We start from the raw sequence: 13,518 nt of genomic DNA on the forward strand, positions 1-13,518 counted from the left end.
CGCTGTGAGAGCCGTCAGCCGCTGCAGTGACACCAGCCTGCCCAGTACTGAAAGAAGCTGCCGGGAAAGGTCTCAGGTGATAGAGGGAAGTGGGTGAGGCCGCTGATAGCAGGTACCTACCTCTGACGCACAGACACTCCAGCTAATGCCCTCAGTTAGTAACCCAGAGTCACCCAGCTCCGCATACACAGCAAAATAGGGGTCAGATGAGAGAGAGAGAGATGCTCTTCCTTTTACTTGCCAGACACAGCTATTAAGAGTGCTGGACAGTATTAAATATTGTACCTTTCAACAGGGAAGTCCATTTAATGACCAGCACGACCCTTTTTGGATATAATTTACCTCAGGAAAGGCAGGCGCCAGGTAGCAAAAGAAACTCTAAACTGCCTCAGTGAGCAGGGTGACAGGAAAGAGCGTACCCGTTGCGTATTTTTGACACTCCACAGCTTGTATCAGCCAGCTTTATTATACCTTGCCTGCAATCTATCCGCATCTTTCATGTGATGCTGAACTGTATTGTGAACACACTCTAGCTATTCAGAGCCTCAGCTACTAATATAGCCTGCAACTGCCTGCTGTGTTTATAACCTTACTGCTTTAACTGAAAACTGATCTTTAGTTGCATTCTCATTGACCCCTACTTTTGCATGTATGTTATCTGTCCTCTGAGCTACTCATCTGCAATCACCTGAGTGCCTGCATGTTTCACACCTACCCGCTTTTAAGTTGGAGACTGCATGAATTTTTTAGCCGGCTCCAACTGTGACTAGCCAGAGTCCTATGCTTGCAACCAACTCACTCACCTGTCTGTTTGTATACTTTATCACGTACTGACTGAATTTAGTTGAGTACTTGCATACCCCGTCCTCTTTGCATGGAACAGTACTCTTCATACTGTGCCTCAGTTACTGACTGCCAGCAACGAACTTGACATGCTAACGTTGAGCCTGCAATTAATATATCTTTTATGCTTCTGAACTTTAGTATATTCCTACTGCTTCTGAACTTGAACTTTTAACTATGTATTGCATTGGTTAGACTAACTTGCATCTTGAGAAGGGTTAAACTGCTACCCATAGGATGTTTACTTCACGTGATTAATATCTTAGTGTAAAAGTGAACGGTATATTGTGGTCTTACACCTGTGCAGGGAAATTTCATGCTGATATTTGCAATACTACTGTATGTTCAAGTTTGTATTACTTGCTTTATGTTATGAATTGCTTTGCCTCTTAACTAATTAATTCCACAGCAGTGACCATTCTGATCCTGAGTAATAATAGGATTTTAATTACCTACCAGTAAATCCTTTTCTCGTAGTCCGTAGTGGAAGCTGGGGTCCATTTCAATACCATGGGGTATAGACAGTTCCGCGGGAGCCTTCGGCACTTTAAAACTTTTCAACAGTGTGAACTGGCTCCTCCCTCTCTGCCCCTCCTCCAGACCTCAGAATAGGAACTGTGCCCAAGGAGACGGACAACGTTGAGAGAAGAATTTACATTAAACTAGGGGCGAGATTCACACCAGCTCACACCATACCAAAAACATGTCGCCTAACATGGCCTTTAATATAACCCATGCTAACATGCATGCATAACGTAACAGCAACTGCTGTAAAACATCTTAACACATGAGAACCTGTGTAAAAAGACAATACGTAATTTGCAGGAAAAATTAGCACTGGACGGGCGCCCAGCATCCTCTACGGACTACGAGAAAAGGATTTACCGGTAGGTAATTAAAATCCTATTTTCTCTTATGTCCTAGAGGATGCTGGGGTCCATTTTAGTACCATGGGGATGTACCAAAGCTCCCAGTACGGGCGGGAAAGTGCTAATGTTCCTGCAGAACTGACTGACCAAACTGAAGGTCGTCAGCAGCCAAGGTGTCAAACCTGTAAAACTTAGCAAATGTGTTTGCCCCTGACCAAGTAGCTGCTCGGCAAATTTGCAACGCTGAGACACCCCGGGCAGGCGCCCAGGAAGAACCCACTTTCCTTGTAGAGTGGGCCTTTACCGAATTTGGTAACGGCAATCCTGCCGTGGAATAAGAGTGCTGAATGGTACCTCTGATCCAGCGCGCAATAGTCTGCTTAGAAGCAGGACCCCCAATCTTGTTGGGGTCATAGAGGACAAACAAAGATTCTGTTTTCCTTATCCGAGCCGTTCTTGCAACATAAGTCCTCAACGCTCTGACGACATCCAAGGACTTTGATACGGCTGAGGTGTCAGAAACCACTGGCACCACTACAGGTTGGTTGATATGGAAATAAGACACAACCTTTGGAAGAAAATGCTGACGCGTCCGCAGTTCAGCTCTACCTTCATGAAAAAATCAAATAAGGACGCTTGTGTGACAGAGCCCCTAATTCAGACACTCGTCTGCCTGAGGCCAAGGCCAACAGCATGACCACTTTCCAAGTGAGAAACTTCAACTCTACCTCTTGTAGAGGCTCAAACCAGTCCGATTTAAGGAACTGCAACACCACTTTAAGATCCCATGGCGCTGCAGGTGGCACAAAGGGAGGTTGGATGCGCAGAACCCCTTTCACGAACGTCTGGACCTCAGGAAGGGAAGCCAACTGTTTCTGAAAGAAAATGGACAAGGCCGAAATTTGGACCTTGATAGACCCTAATCTCAAGCCAGCATCCACACCCGCCTGTAGAAATAGGAGAAGACGTCCTAATTTAAACTCCACCGCAGGAGACTTCTTGGATTCACACCAAGATACATATTTTCTCCAAATACGATGGTAATGTTTGGACGTTACCACTTTGCTGGCCAGAATAAGTGTGGGAATGACTTCATTGGGAATACCCTTACAGGCTAGGATCTGGCGCTCAACAGCCATGACATCAAACGCAGCCGCGGTAAGTCCTGATAAATAAACGACCCCTGATGAAGCAGGTCCTCGTGAAGAGGAGGAGGCTGAGGATCTTCCAGTAATAACGCCTGAAGATCTGGATACCAAGCCCTCCTTGGCCAGTCTGGAGCAATGAGAATTGCTCAAACCCTTGTTCTTCTGATGATCTTGAGAACTTTTGGTATTAGTGGAAGTGGAGGGAACAGATACACCGACTGAAACCCCCACTGGGTCACCAGTGCATCCACTGCTATTGCTTGTGGGTCTCTAGACCTGGAACAATATTTCTGAAGCTTCTTGTTGAGACTTGATGCCATCATATCTACTTGAGGGACGCCCCAATGATCTGCTACCTCTGCAAAGACTTCTGGGTGGAGGCCACATTCTCCTGGATAGAGATCATGTCTGCTGAGGAAGTCTGCTTCCCAGTTGTCCACTCACGGAATGAAAATTGCAGACAGAGCTTTTGCATGTCTTTCTGCCCAGAGGAGTATCTTTGTCACCTCTGCCATTGCCGCTCTGCTTTTTGTTCCACCCTGGCGGTTTATGTAAGCTACTGCCGTTACATTGTCTGACTGGATCTGTATCGGACGACCTTGAAGAAGGTGTGCCGCTTGATGAAGGCTGTTGTACACAGCTCTCAATTCCAGAATGTTTATGTGAAGGAGTACTTCTTGACTTGACCATCATCCTTGGAAGCTTTCCCCTTGCGTGACTGCTCCCCAACCTCGGAGGCTTGCATCTGTGTTCACCAGGATCCAAGTCTGAATCCCGAACCTGCATCCCTCCAGGAGGTGAGAACTTTGAAGCCACCACAAGAGTGAAATACTGGCTTTTGTTGACAGGATTATCCTCCGGTGTATGTGTAGGTGCGATCTGGACCACTTGTCCAGTAGGTCCCATTGGAACACCCTGGCGTGGAATCGGCCAAATTCTAGAGCCTCGTGGGCCACTACCATCTTCCCCAGCAGGCGGATGCACTGATGAATCGATACGCGTGCTGGTTTTAAAACTTGTTTGACCATCCTCTAGATCTCCAGAGCCTTTTGCACTGGTAGGAATACTTTCTGTGCTTCCGTGTCCAATATATTTCCCAGAATTGATAACCTCATTGTGGGTTCCAATTGTGATTTTGGAAGGCTTATGATCCAACCGTGTTGTTGAAGCACCGTCAGGGGAAGTACAATGTTCTGCACTAGTTTCACCCTGGATCTCGCTTTTATGAGGAGATTGTCCAAGTATGGGATGACTTTGACTCATTTCATGCGAAGAAGAACCATCATCTCCGCCATCACCTTGGTGAATATTTTCGGAGCCGTGGAGAGCCCGAAAGGCAATGTTTGGAACTGGTAGTGGCAGTCCTGCACCGCAAACCTCAGGTATGCCTGATGCAGCGGGTAAATGGGAACATGTAAATAAGCATCTTTGATGTCCATCGATACCAGAAATTCCCTTTCCTCCAAGTTGGAGATCACCGCTCTCAGGGATTCCATCTTGAATTTGAACCTTTTCAAATAAAGGTTCAGAGTCTTTAGGTTTAAAATCGGTCTGACCTAGCCATCCGGTTTCGGCACTACAAACAGGCTTGAATATAACCCTTTTTCCTGTTGTGACACAGGAACTAAGGAAATTACGTTGTCTTGACATAATTTCTGTATTGCGTTCAGCACTTTTGCTCTGTCCTGAACAGAAGCTGGTAAGGCTGATTTGAAAAATCGGCATGGGGGAAGGTCCTGAAATTCCAATTTGTACCCTTGGGATACTATCTGCAATACCCAAGTATCCAGATCAGAGTGAACCCAGACCTGGCTGAAAGACAGTAGACGTGCCCCCACCCGATCTTACTCCCACAGGGGAGCCCCAGCGTCATGCTGAGGTTTTAGCAGAAGTAGCTGTTGACTTCTGCTCCTGCGAGCCTGATGGTGTTGTAGATTTTTTACCTCTTCCTCGACCTCTTCCTCTTCCTGCGAAGAAGGGGGTACACTTTGCCTTTTTGGACTTGTTGGGCCGAAAGGATTGCATTGTATGAGAATGAAATCCTGACTTGCCTGATGTAGTTGTTGAAATCATGGCATCCAGCTTGTCTCCAAAGAGGGCTTCTCCATTGTAAGGAAGCGCCTCAATATTCTTTTTTGATTCCGCATCAGCATTCCATTGGCGGATCCACAGCACCCTGCGGGCTGAAATCGCCATAGTGGAGGATCTTGAACTCAGCAACCCAATATCCTTCATAGGTTCAACTAAGTAACCTGCAGCATCTTTGATTTGGCCGAGAGTTAGGACTATTTCATCCCTGTCAACTGTGTCTATGTTAACAAGCAAGTTGTCAGACCATTTTTCCACAGCGTTACCTACCCACGCACAAGCAATGGTGGGCCTGAGCATCTTTCGTTAGCCGCATATATGGATTTTAGGGTTGTTTCTAATTTACGGTCAGCTGGAACTTTTAAGGGGGCTGAACCAGGGGCAGGCAAAACAATTTTCTTAGACAGCCGAGAAACTGATGTGTCTATCATTGGGGGTGTCTCCCATTTGTGCCTGTCTTCCTCAGGGAAAGGGTACGCTACACGTATCCTTCTGGGAATAGTACATTTCTTCTCAGTGTTAGCCCAGGATTCTTCAAAGAACGCATTCAAATCCTTTGAAGGAGGAAGAGTCACAACCTGCTTTTTATTTAATTTAAAATAATCTTTTTCCTCTGGGACCAGTGTTGTTTCAGGAAACTCCAACACTTCCTTTATAGCAACTATCATACATTGTATGCTTTTGGCTAATTTGGGGCTTACCTCTCTCAAATCCCCAGTGTTGTTCGAGTCGGAATCTGTGTCCCCTTGCATTATCTGGGCCAGAGACCTTTTATGGGAACTGGATGGGACCTGAGTGGATGATATGGAGGGGTCAGTAAACAGTGCATCCTCCACAGACTGCCTCCAATATTTAGTCTGTTGTTCAGACTCAGAATTTCTTTGCAAGCCTTGACATATTCTTTTGCAACATTCTCACCCACTCCGGCTCCTTCTGAGAGGGAAGGGCCACCACATTACCCTCTTGTGCATTTAAAATGGATTCTTCCTGGGAAGAACCCTCCCCAATGTCTGACATGTTACACGTTTGATAGATCCTTGTATTGTCCCTTAATGTATTTATAAATATTAATGATGTCCCCTCTCAGTTTGCCTCTTTTCCAGTGTGAACATATCAAGCCTTTTAAGTATTTCCTCAAAGTCCAGTGCCTCTAACCCCTTAACCAGTTTAGTGGCTCGCCTCTGAACCCTTTCGAGTTCTAAGATATCTTTTTTATAATATGGTGCCCAAAACTGTACCACTGTATATATATATATATATATATATATATATACATATACACACACACACACACACACACACACACACACACACACACACACACTCTCACACACACACACACACACACACACACACACACACACACACACACACCCCTATCACACAGGGGAGCTATTGGGGACAGACCCACACTAAAGTTTGTCAGAGAGACACAGAGGGATCTGCCAGTCCACACACTGTGCCTTATTGTGAATTGTGGAAATATTACACACTTATAGCACATATACCAATAATAGGCCCACAGACCTAATTATAATTAACACTCTCTGCCCCTTCTATAACACCCTGCACTTGTGTCAGCGTTGTCATGAGGAGAATCTGCATACAAAATGCTACGTTATAGTGTATTCCTGGAAATCACTATAACGTAACATTTTGTATGCAGATACAGCCACAGTCGCACACAGAATATAGGAATGCTGCATATATTTTTTTATTCAGCAGAGTCTGCTTGTGCCCCTAGGCATACCAAATGCTGATCGTGCATCCTAGCCATGTAGTAATGCAAATAAGATGCATTTTTGTCAAAAAAGGTGCCTGACATTAGCAGAGCTGCCAGCTAACTTATACCAGGCATCTCCTGCTGCATGGAGTATTGAGGCAAGGTGTATGAGGATGTTAAGTTTGTTTAACTTTCAGGAAGAAAAAGCAATACCTTAAATACACAAATGTTCAGGCCGCTGCGACCGCCAAGCGTGTGTGTAAAACCCCTATGAAATGCGTACACGTTGCGTATGCACGCCGTCACGCTGTAAGCACAAAGTAGCTACACGTGCGGCGGAATACACTTTATAACCCCTAACAGGAAAGGAATGCGACACCAATTTTATATGTATTGTTGTGGTCCAACGCAGCAACAAATATTTACTTAAAAGGGGGTATCTGGAAAGATGACCTTTAGAGAATTTGTCTGAGACCGGCCAGGAGGCTTGGCGTTTATACAGTAGTCCAAAGCATGAAACAAAGGAAACTGTAATCTCTTCACCCATAGGTCAAAGGGCTGGTCATTTACAGTACAGGAGGGGTCATAGGTTGGTTTGAATAGGTGGGTGATGCCTGGTCCAGGTGCACTTGCAGATGTCCTCCACTGGGTTCCCGCCGAATATCAAGAGTACAGTAAATACAGTGTGATATTAATATTACGTTCCTGCGCATATCTATGCACAGGAGCGTGCTACTTTCTGCAAAATGCAATTGGAATATTGCCCTCGAAATACTGTACAGCTGGATACCAAACACCTCCTCCTAACCTAATTCTGTCCCCTCATATCCTGTAAAGTTGAATCCCTCCGTTGTTATACTTCCAAGGTAAATGTAACTTACTGGTGTGGTACGTGTAGGCTATGTGTAAATTATGCACTATGTGGATTAAATATCAGATATGTCTTTGTGGCTTTTCCATGTGAATGCGTATGCTACCATATTTACTCATACCACGCGTTAATACGCAGGACTTCGTGAGCCAATATACGCAACGTGCAGGTATGCGCATGCACGGCAGAACAAGCACACGCACGGAGGCCATTCTGTGTGGTGTTTGCACGTGATGCATGTGGATATAATATTTTCGACTTCGACAGTCCACCCTTTGGCAGTCATCAATAATATAAAATATTATCTATACATTATATACAAAATTCGGATGACCGGGGGAGATTTGTAGGTGGGAAATGTATAACCTAGTGGGATAGGAAAAGCATGTATGTATGAATTAATGTCTGAGGGGCATGTATCATTGTGCCTTATATGTAAGCTTCGAGGTACTGTGAAGTATACATTAAATCATTCTCATCCCCTATTAAGGGTCTGTACATGGGCAAACAAACACTACCGAGCTCTTTCTAGGCAAAGGCCATTAGCCCTCACCTTTCCGGCTTCTTATACCAACAAATGGGGAGCACATTTATCTGATGATACATGTGGGGGAGACGTATGTGTATGCTATTATGTGTGGATAACATTTATCGACTATGTGTGTCATTAACTGAAGATTGCAGAGATGAGGGTGAGACACATAAAAATACATTTACACAAATTCGGGTATGTGGAAGTCTTTTCTGGTTGGATGTCTCTGGGTAGAGGGGAAAACATAAAAATGTTGAAAGAAACAGGCCATGAAATTCGTTTACAATCCTTATCATAACACTGTTTCTACGGATGGGTCATAAATCAAATCCACTGCTGTTACAACGCCCTCGCTCCTTAGAATCATCAAATTTGTCCTGTGTTTGCGCCGCGTCAAAATTCTAACACATCTGAATATCAGACCAATAATTATGACAACACCCAGGATACAGAGGAGAAACTTTCCAACAGTTGCAATTACATTTTGCGCGCACTCTCCTAACCCAGAAAACCATTTGAGTGGGTTCAACCATGAGGCCCAGCCGGTCAATTCATTATCCACAGCCGTCAAGGTAAGGTTGTGCTTCCATCTGTACTCCCACTTCAACTGCAAGATCTCGAACATATTTTGATCGATGATCTCCGTTGGGTCTTCAGTACTATTCGTAATATACGTACAGCACTTCACACTATACTGAGTTGCCAGAGTAACACAGTACCCACCTGTCACAGCCGTGACATAATTCAGGACCATTCTATGCTGGACCAGCTTTTTCTTGTAGGCTTGTAACTCCCTACCCGTATACCTGAAGGTGTCATCATACATCTCAGTGATATTATCTATCAAGTTCGTCAGCGCATGGATGTACCTATAATTTATAATTCCTCTGGCAGTACGGGTGATGTCTAATGAGAGAATAATGTGAATCCCAGTGGATTCATGGATCAAATCAGAGGCTGCGTGCTCTGTCCTATCTATGAGGTGTCTCTTGACAATGTGTTCATAATGTGTATGAGTATAAGGAGTCTGAGCGTTGCGGTGAATATCTTTCATTTTGCTGTGTGCAATGGTCATAACCTCTGGTAGTACTCTGCCAATATAACACAACCCTTCAGAGCTCGGAGTAAGCCACTCGTACGCTTTCCTTCCACATATGAAGTAGGCATCATCTGGAATAACATAAGGGACAAAATGCAACAGAACCATATCACATATTTTCCTTATAAAGAAACCGGTCCCCAGTTCTCTCATTTGCTCAGTACAAGTATCGGGCTGGATGATGTGGGCACAATACCCCTGCGACACTTTTCCAGCCCACATGGTTTTGATCCCACATGTATACCTATACCGAAAGTACTTCCCACTTGTGGCTATCTTACGTACAAGTTCGGAGTCGATAGGTACTTTATTAGCTCTATGTGAGAAGGTCATTGTCTGGTTATTCCATGTCACTTCCCAATTTCCTGGTTTCCGGAAATTGGACACGTTAAAGCACAACAGTGACCTATCTACGTGATACTGGTGAAGCTTCAAGGTAGGGGGCCTAGATGTTAAATTTCTTGTCCACCGGTCTCCCTCCCCATAATTCGAGTACCTCATCTACTGTTAAAGGGTATGGCACTAATCCCGACTTACTCTGTCCTTGAGGTACTTGTGAGCACACCCAGCATTCTGTTTGGTTTAAGACCGTACCCACTAATGAGTGGTAATCACTCAAAGGATGTCCGCTCATGTCAATATTACTGTTTGACTGACATCTCTGGATGCACTCATCTTCGACTATGTTTTCACAATACCTACATATGCAGTATTCCTCAGACAATAACCCTTCACATTGCCTACGAGCTCTGTGACTACCAGATCTCTTACTGATACCAGCTTTGACCAAAGTGATATGCTGATCCTATGGTCCTACGAATCCGTACTCTCCATCAGAACCCATTCCAGATCCTTGCTCGATGTCTCGGGGGCCCTCACAAAAACAAATTGTCCTGATCAAAAACAGAGTCACAAGGAAAAGCCGGAACACAGTCTCTTGGTGTGGATCCATTTCGTAAAGGAGCAAAAATAGAATAGGGGAAAAAGAGAAAAATGCAGTGGGAGGTGGGTGAAAAAGAAAAATGTTACGACAACCGTCCTTGATTTTGTTGTTCTCCATGCTCAGGTGCCATCCAACAGTCCTGCCTCTCAGCTTTCCCGGAATAGATTCTCTAGTGATATGAGGTTCTCTTCACCTTTCTCTTTGTCACGAGTTTTCTCCGGGTCAGCGACCTTCTTGCAGTGGGACGAGTGGACCCAAGTCTCTCTCTCGGCAACCTTTCGTGCTGTCGTGCTGGTCAACAAAACTTGATACGGTCCTTCCCACCTGTCAATGAGGCAAGCTGAGCGTAGAAAATTTTGAATCATCACATAATCCCCAGGTTCAAGGTCATGACAATTACTGTTTGGTAGGTCAGTAATGGCCAGTTTTAGATTCCTTTGCTGGTTTCTCAGTTGCTGGCTCATCCTAACCAAATATTGCACAGTTATTTCATTATTGCACTTCAAATCATCCTGGGGGTCTATCATTACATGAGGTTGTCGTCCAAAAAGAACTTTGAAGGGTGATAAGTTAAGCGGTGACCTGGGAGTTGTTCTGATGCTGTACAACACTAGTGGCAGTGCTTCTGGCCACAACAGTCCAGTTTCAGCCATCACTTTGCTCAGCTTGTTCTTAATAGGGCTGTTCATTCTCTCCACCTTTGCACTGGCCTGCGGCCGGTATGGAGTATGCAGCTTACTATTAATACCCATCAGTTTGCACATGACCTGAAAGACTTCACCTGTAAAATGGGTACCCCTATTACTTTCAATCATTCTAGGGATACCATATCTACACACAAATTCCTGCACGATTTTCTTTGCAGTGAACATGGCAGTATTTGTGGCAGAGGGGTATGCTTCTACCCAGTTTGAAAAGACATCGGTACATACTAACACATACTTTAAATTCCTACAGGGTGGTAACTGTATGAAGTCGATTTGTATTACCTGGAAAGGTCCGTCTGTAGGACGGATATGGGATGGCTCTGTTGGTATTGTCTTACCAATATTCTTCCTCAAGCAAGTAAGACATGTCATTGCTTTCTTACCTGCATGAGAAGAGAACCCTAGTGCATTCCAGTAGGCTCTTTGCACATACCTTCCTTGCCCAGATGAATCAGACCGTGTGCCGCCTCAGCTAGGCTCGGGAGATATGCCCTGGGGGCCACTGACTTACCGTGTCCATCTGTCCAAAGTTCTGAGGACTCCTGACCATATCCCTTCGCCTTTCAGACTGCCTCCTTCTGTAGGGAACACAAATTTTGCATTTCAATTAACTGTTGCATGTTTACCGTGTTAAATGTCATCAGTTGTTTGATGTTGGTTTGTATGATGTTGCTTGCTGCTGACTTTGCAGCTTTGTCTGCCCGGCTGTTACCAAGTGAAATTGGGTCTTGGTTGTAAGTGGGTGCTTTACATTTGATAACAGCCACTCTGTCTGGTTCCTGTATGGCTGTCAGAAGCCTCTTGATGTATGACGCATGTGCTACAGGTGTGCCAGCTGCCGTCATGAAATTTCTGAGGTGCCACAGGGCCCCAAAATCATGCACCACGCCAAAGGCGTACCTAGAGTCCGTGTATATATTAACTGACTTACCCTTTGCCAACTCACATGCTCTGGTCAGTGCTACCAGCTCAGCGACTTGTGCTGAGTGAGGTGGACCAAGGGGTTCAGCGTCTATGATACCTTCGTCATCTACAACTGTGTATCTGAAGCACAGGTCTCCGATTCCATCTGTCTGTGGCAACTACCGTCAGTGTAGAAGGTAAAGTCTATGCCTTCCAGTGGGTTGTCACTGATGTCAGGTCTCGCAGTGAATGTCTGGTTCAGGTATTCCATACAATCATGCGTATCAGTGTCTGCACTAAATCCTCCTTCACCATCATTCTCATCCTCCACCCTTTGTGCATGACCAGGCACACTCGGCAAGTAAGTTGCAGGATTTAGTGTGCTGCACCTTTTTATGGTGATGTGTACAGGGGCCATCAGTGACAGTTCCCACTCTGTAAACCGAGCGGATGAGACATGTCTGGTTTGGGCGAAATTTAGCAAGGCTGATACTGCATGTGGTGTATGAATGGTCAGGTCGTTTCCTAACACTACGTCCTCGCTTTTACTTACCAACAAAGCTATGGCTGCAACACTTCATAGGCAAGTGGGGAGAGACCGTGCTACAGTGTCCAACTGTGCACTGTAGTAGGCTACCGGTCGGCTGGCATCACCATGTTTCTGTGTTAAGACTCCCTCAGCGCACTCAGCACTTTCAGTACTGTACAATTCAAAGGGCTTCTCGTAATCTGGCATCCCCAATGCTGGTGCTTGTGACAAACACTGTTTTAGTCTCTCAAACGCCAGTTTGGACTCTTCTTTATGAGAGACCCATTCTGGTTTGATCGAGGAGACCATTTCTTGCAACAGTAATGACAGGATAGAGATCCCTGGAATCCAATTCCGACAGTACCCACACATTCCGAGGATAGTGCGGATCTGTTGCTGAGTTTGCGGCAGAGTCATGTCACGGATGGCCTGTATTCTGTCAGTGGTCAGGTGCCTAAGTCCTTGCGTCAAGCAATGTCCCAAGTCTTTAACCTTAGTCCGGCACAACTGCAACTTATCCTTTGAAACCTTGTGTCCTGTCTGGGAGAGATGAAACAGAAGCTGTTTAGTGTCTGCCAGGGACGACTTGAATGAGTCAGAGCACAACAACAAGTCATCAACATATTGTATTAGCACTGACCCACTCTCAAGTTGAAAAGATTGCAAACAGTCATGTAAGGCCTCTGAGAAAATACTTGGGCTGTCAATGAAATCTTGGGGGAGACGGGTCCAGGTATATTGTACTCCCCTGTAGGTGAAAGCAAAGAGGTATTGGCTGTCAGGGTGGAGAGGGACAGAAAAGAATGCAGAACAGAGGTCGATGACAGTAAAGTACTTGTAGGTGGAGGGAATCTGTATGAGAATGACGGCTGGATAGGGCAATACGGGGAATTGACTCTCAACTATCTTGTTTATCCCCCTTAGATCCTGCACTAGCCTGTAACCCCTCCCCCCACTCTTTTTCACAGGGAAGATGGGACTGTTGGCTGTGCTGGACGTCCTGACTAGGATGCCCTGCTGTAGCAGCCGTTCTATGACGGGGTATACTTCTAATTCCACCTCTGGTTTCAGAGGGTACTGGGGGATTTTTGGACCTATCCTGCCACCTTTTACTTGTACTACTAATACTGGGGCTATATTCGCCATCAATCCAGTGTCCTGTCCATCTTTGGTCTAAAGGGAACCCGGTATTTGCGAGATCATTTCCTCTACCTGCGATGGACATGTGTCTATAACGGTGGAGTGTAACATTAGCCTTTGAGG

Source organism: Pseudophryne corroboree, chromosome 1 (assembly GCF_028390025.1).
Source record: "Pseudophryne corroboree isolate aPseCor3 chromosome 1, aPseCor3.hap2, whole genome shotgun sequence".
Classification (NCBI taxonomy): domain Eukaryota; kingdom Metazoa; phylum Chordata; class Amphibia; order Anura; family Myobatrachidae; genus Pseudophryne; species Pseudophryne corroboree.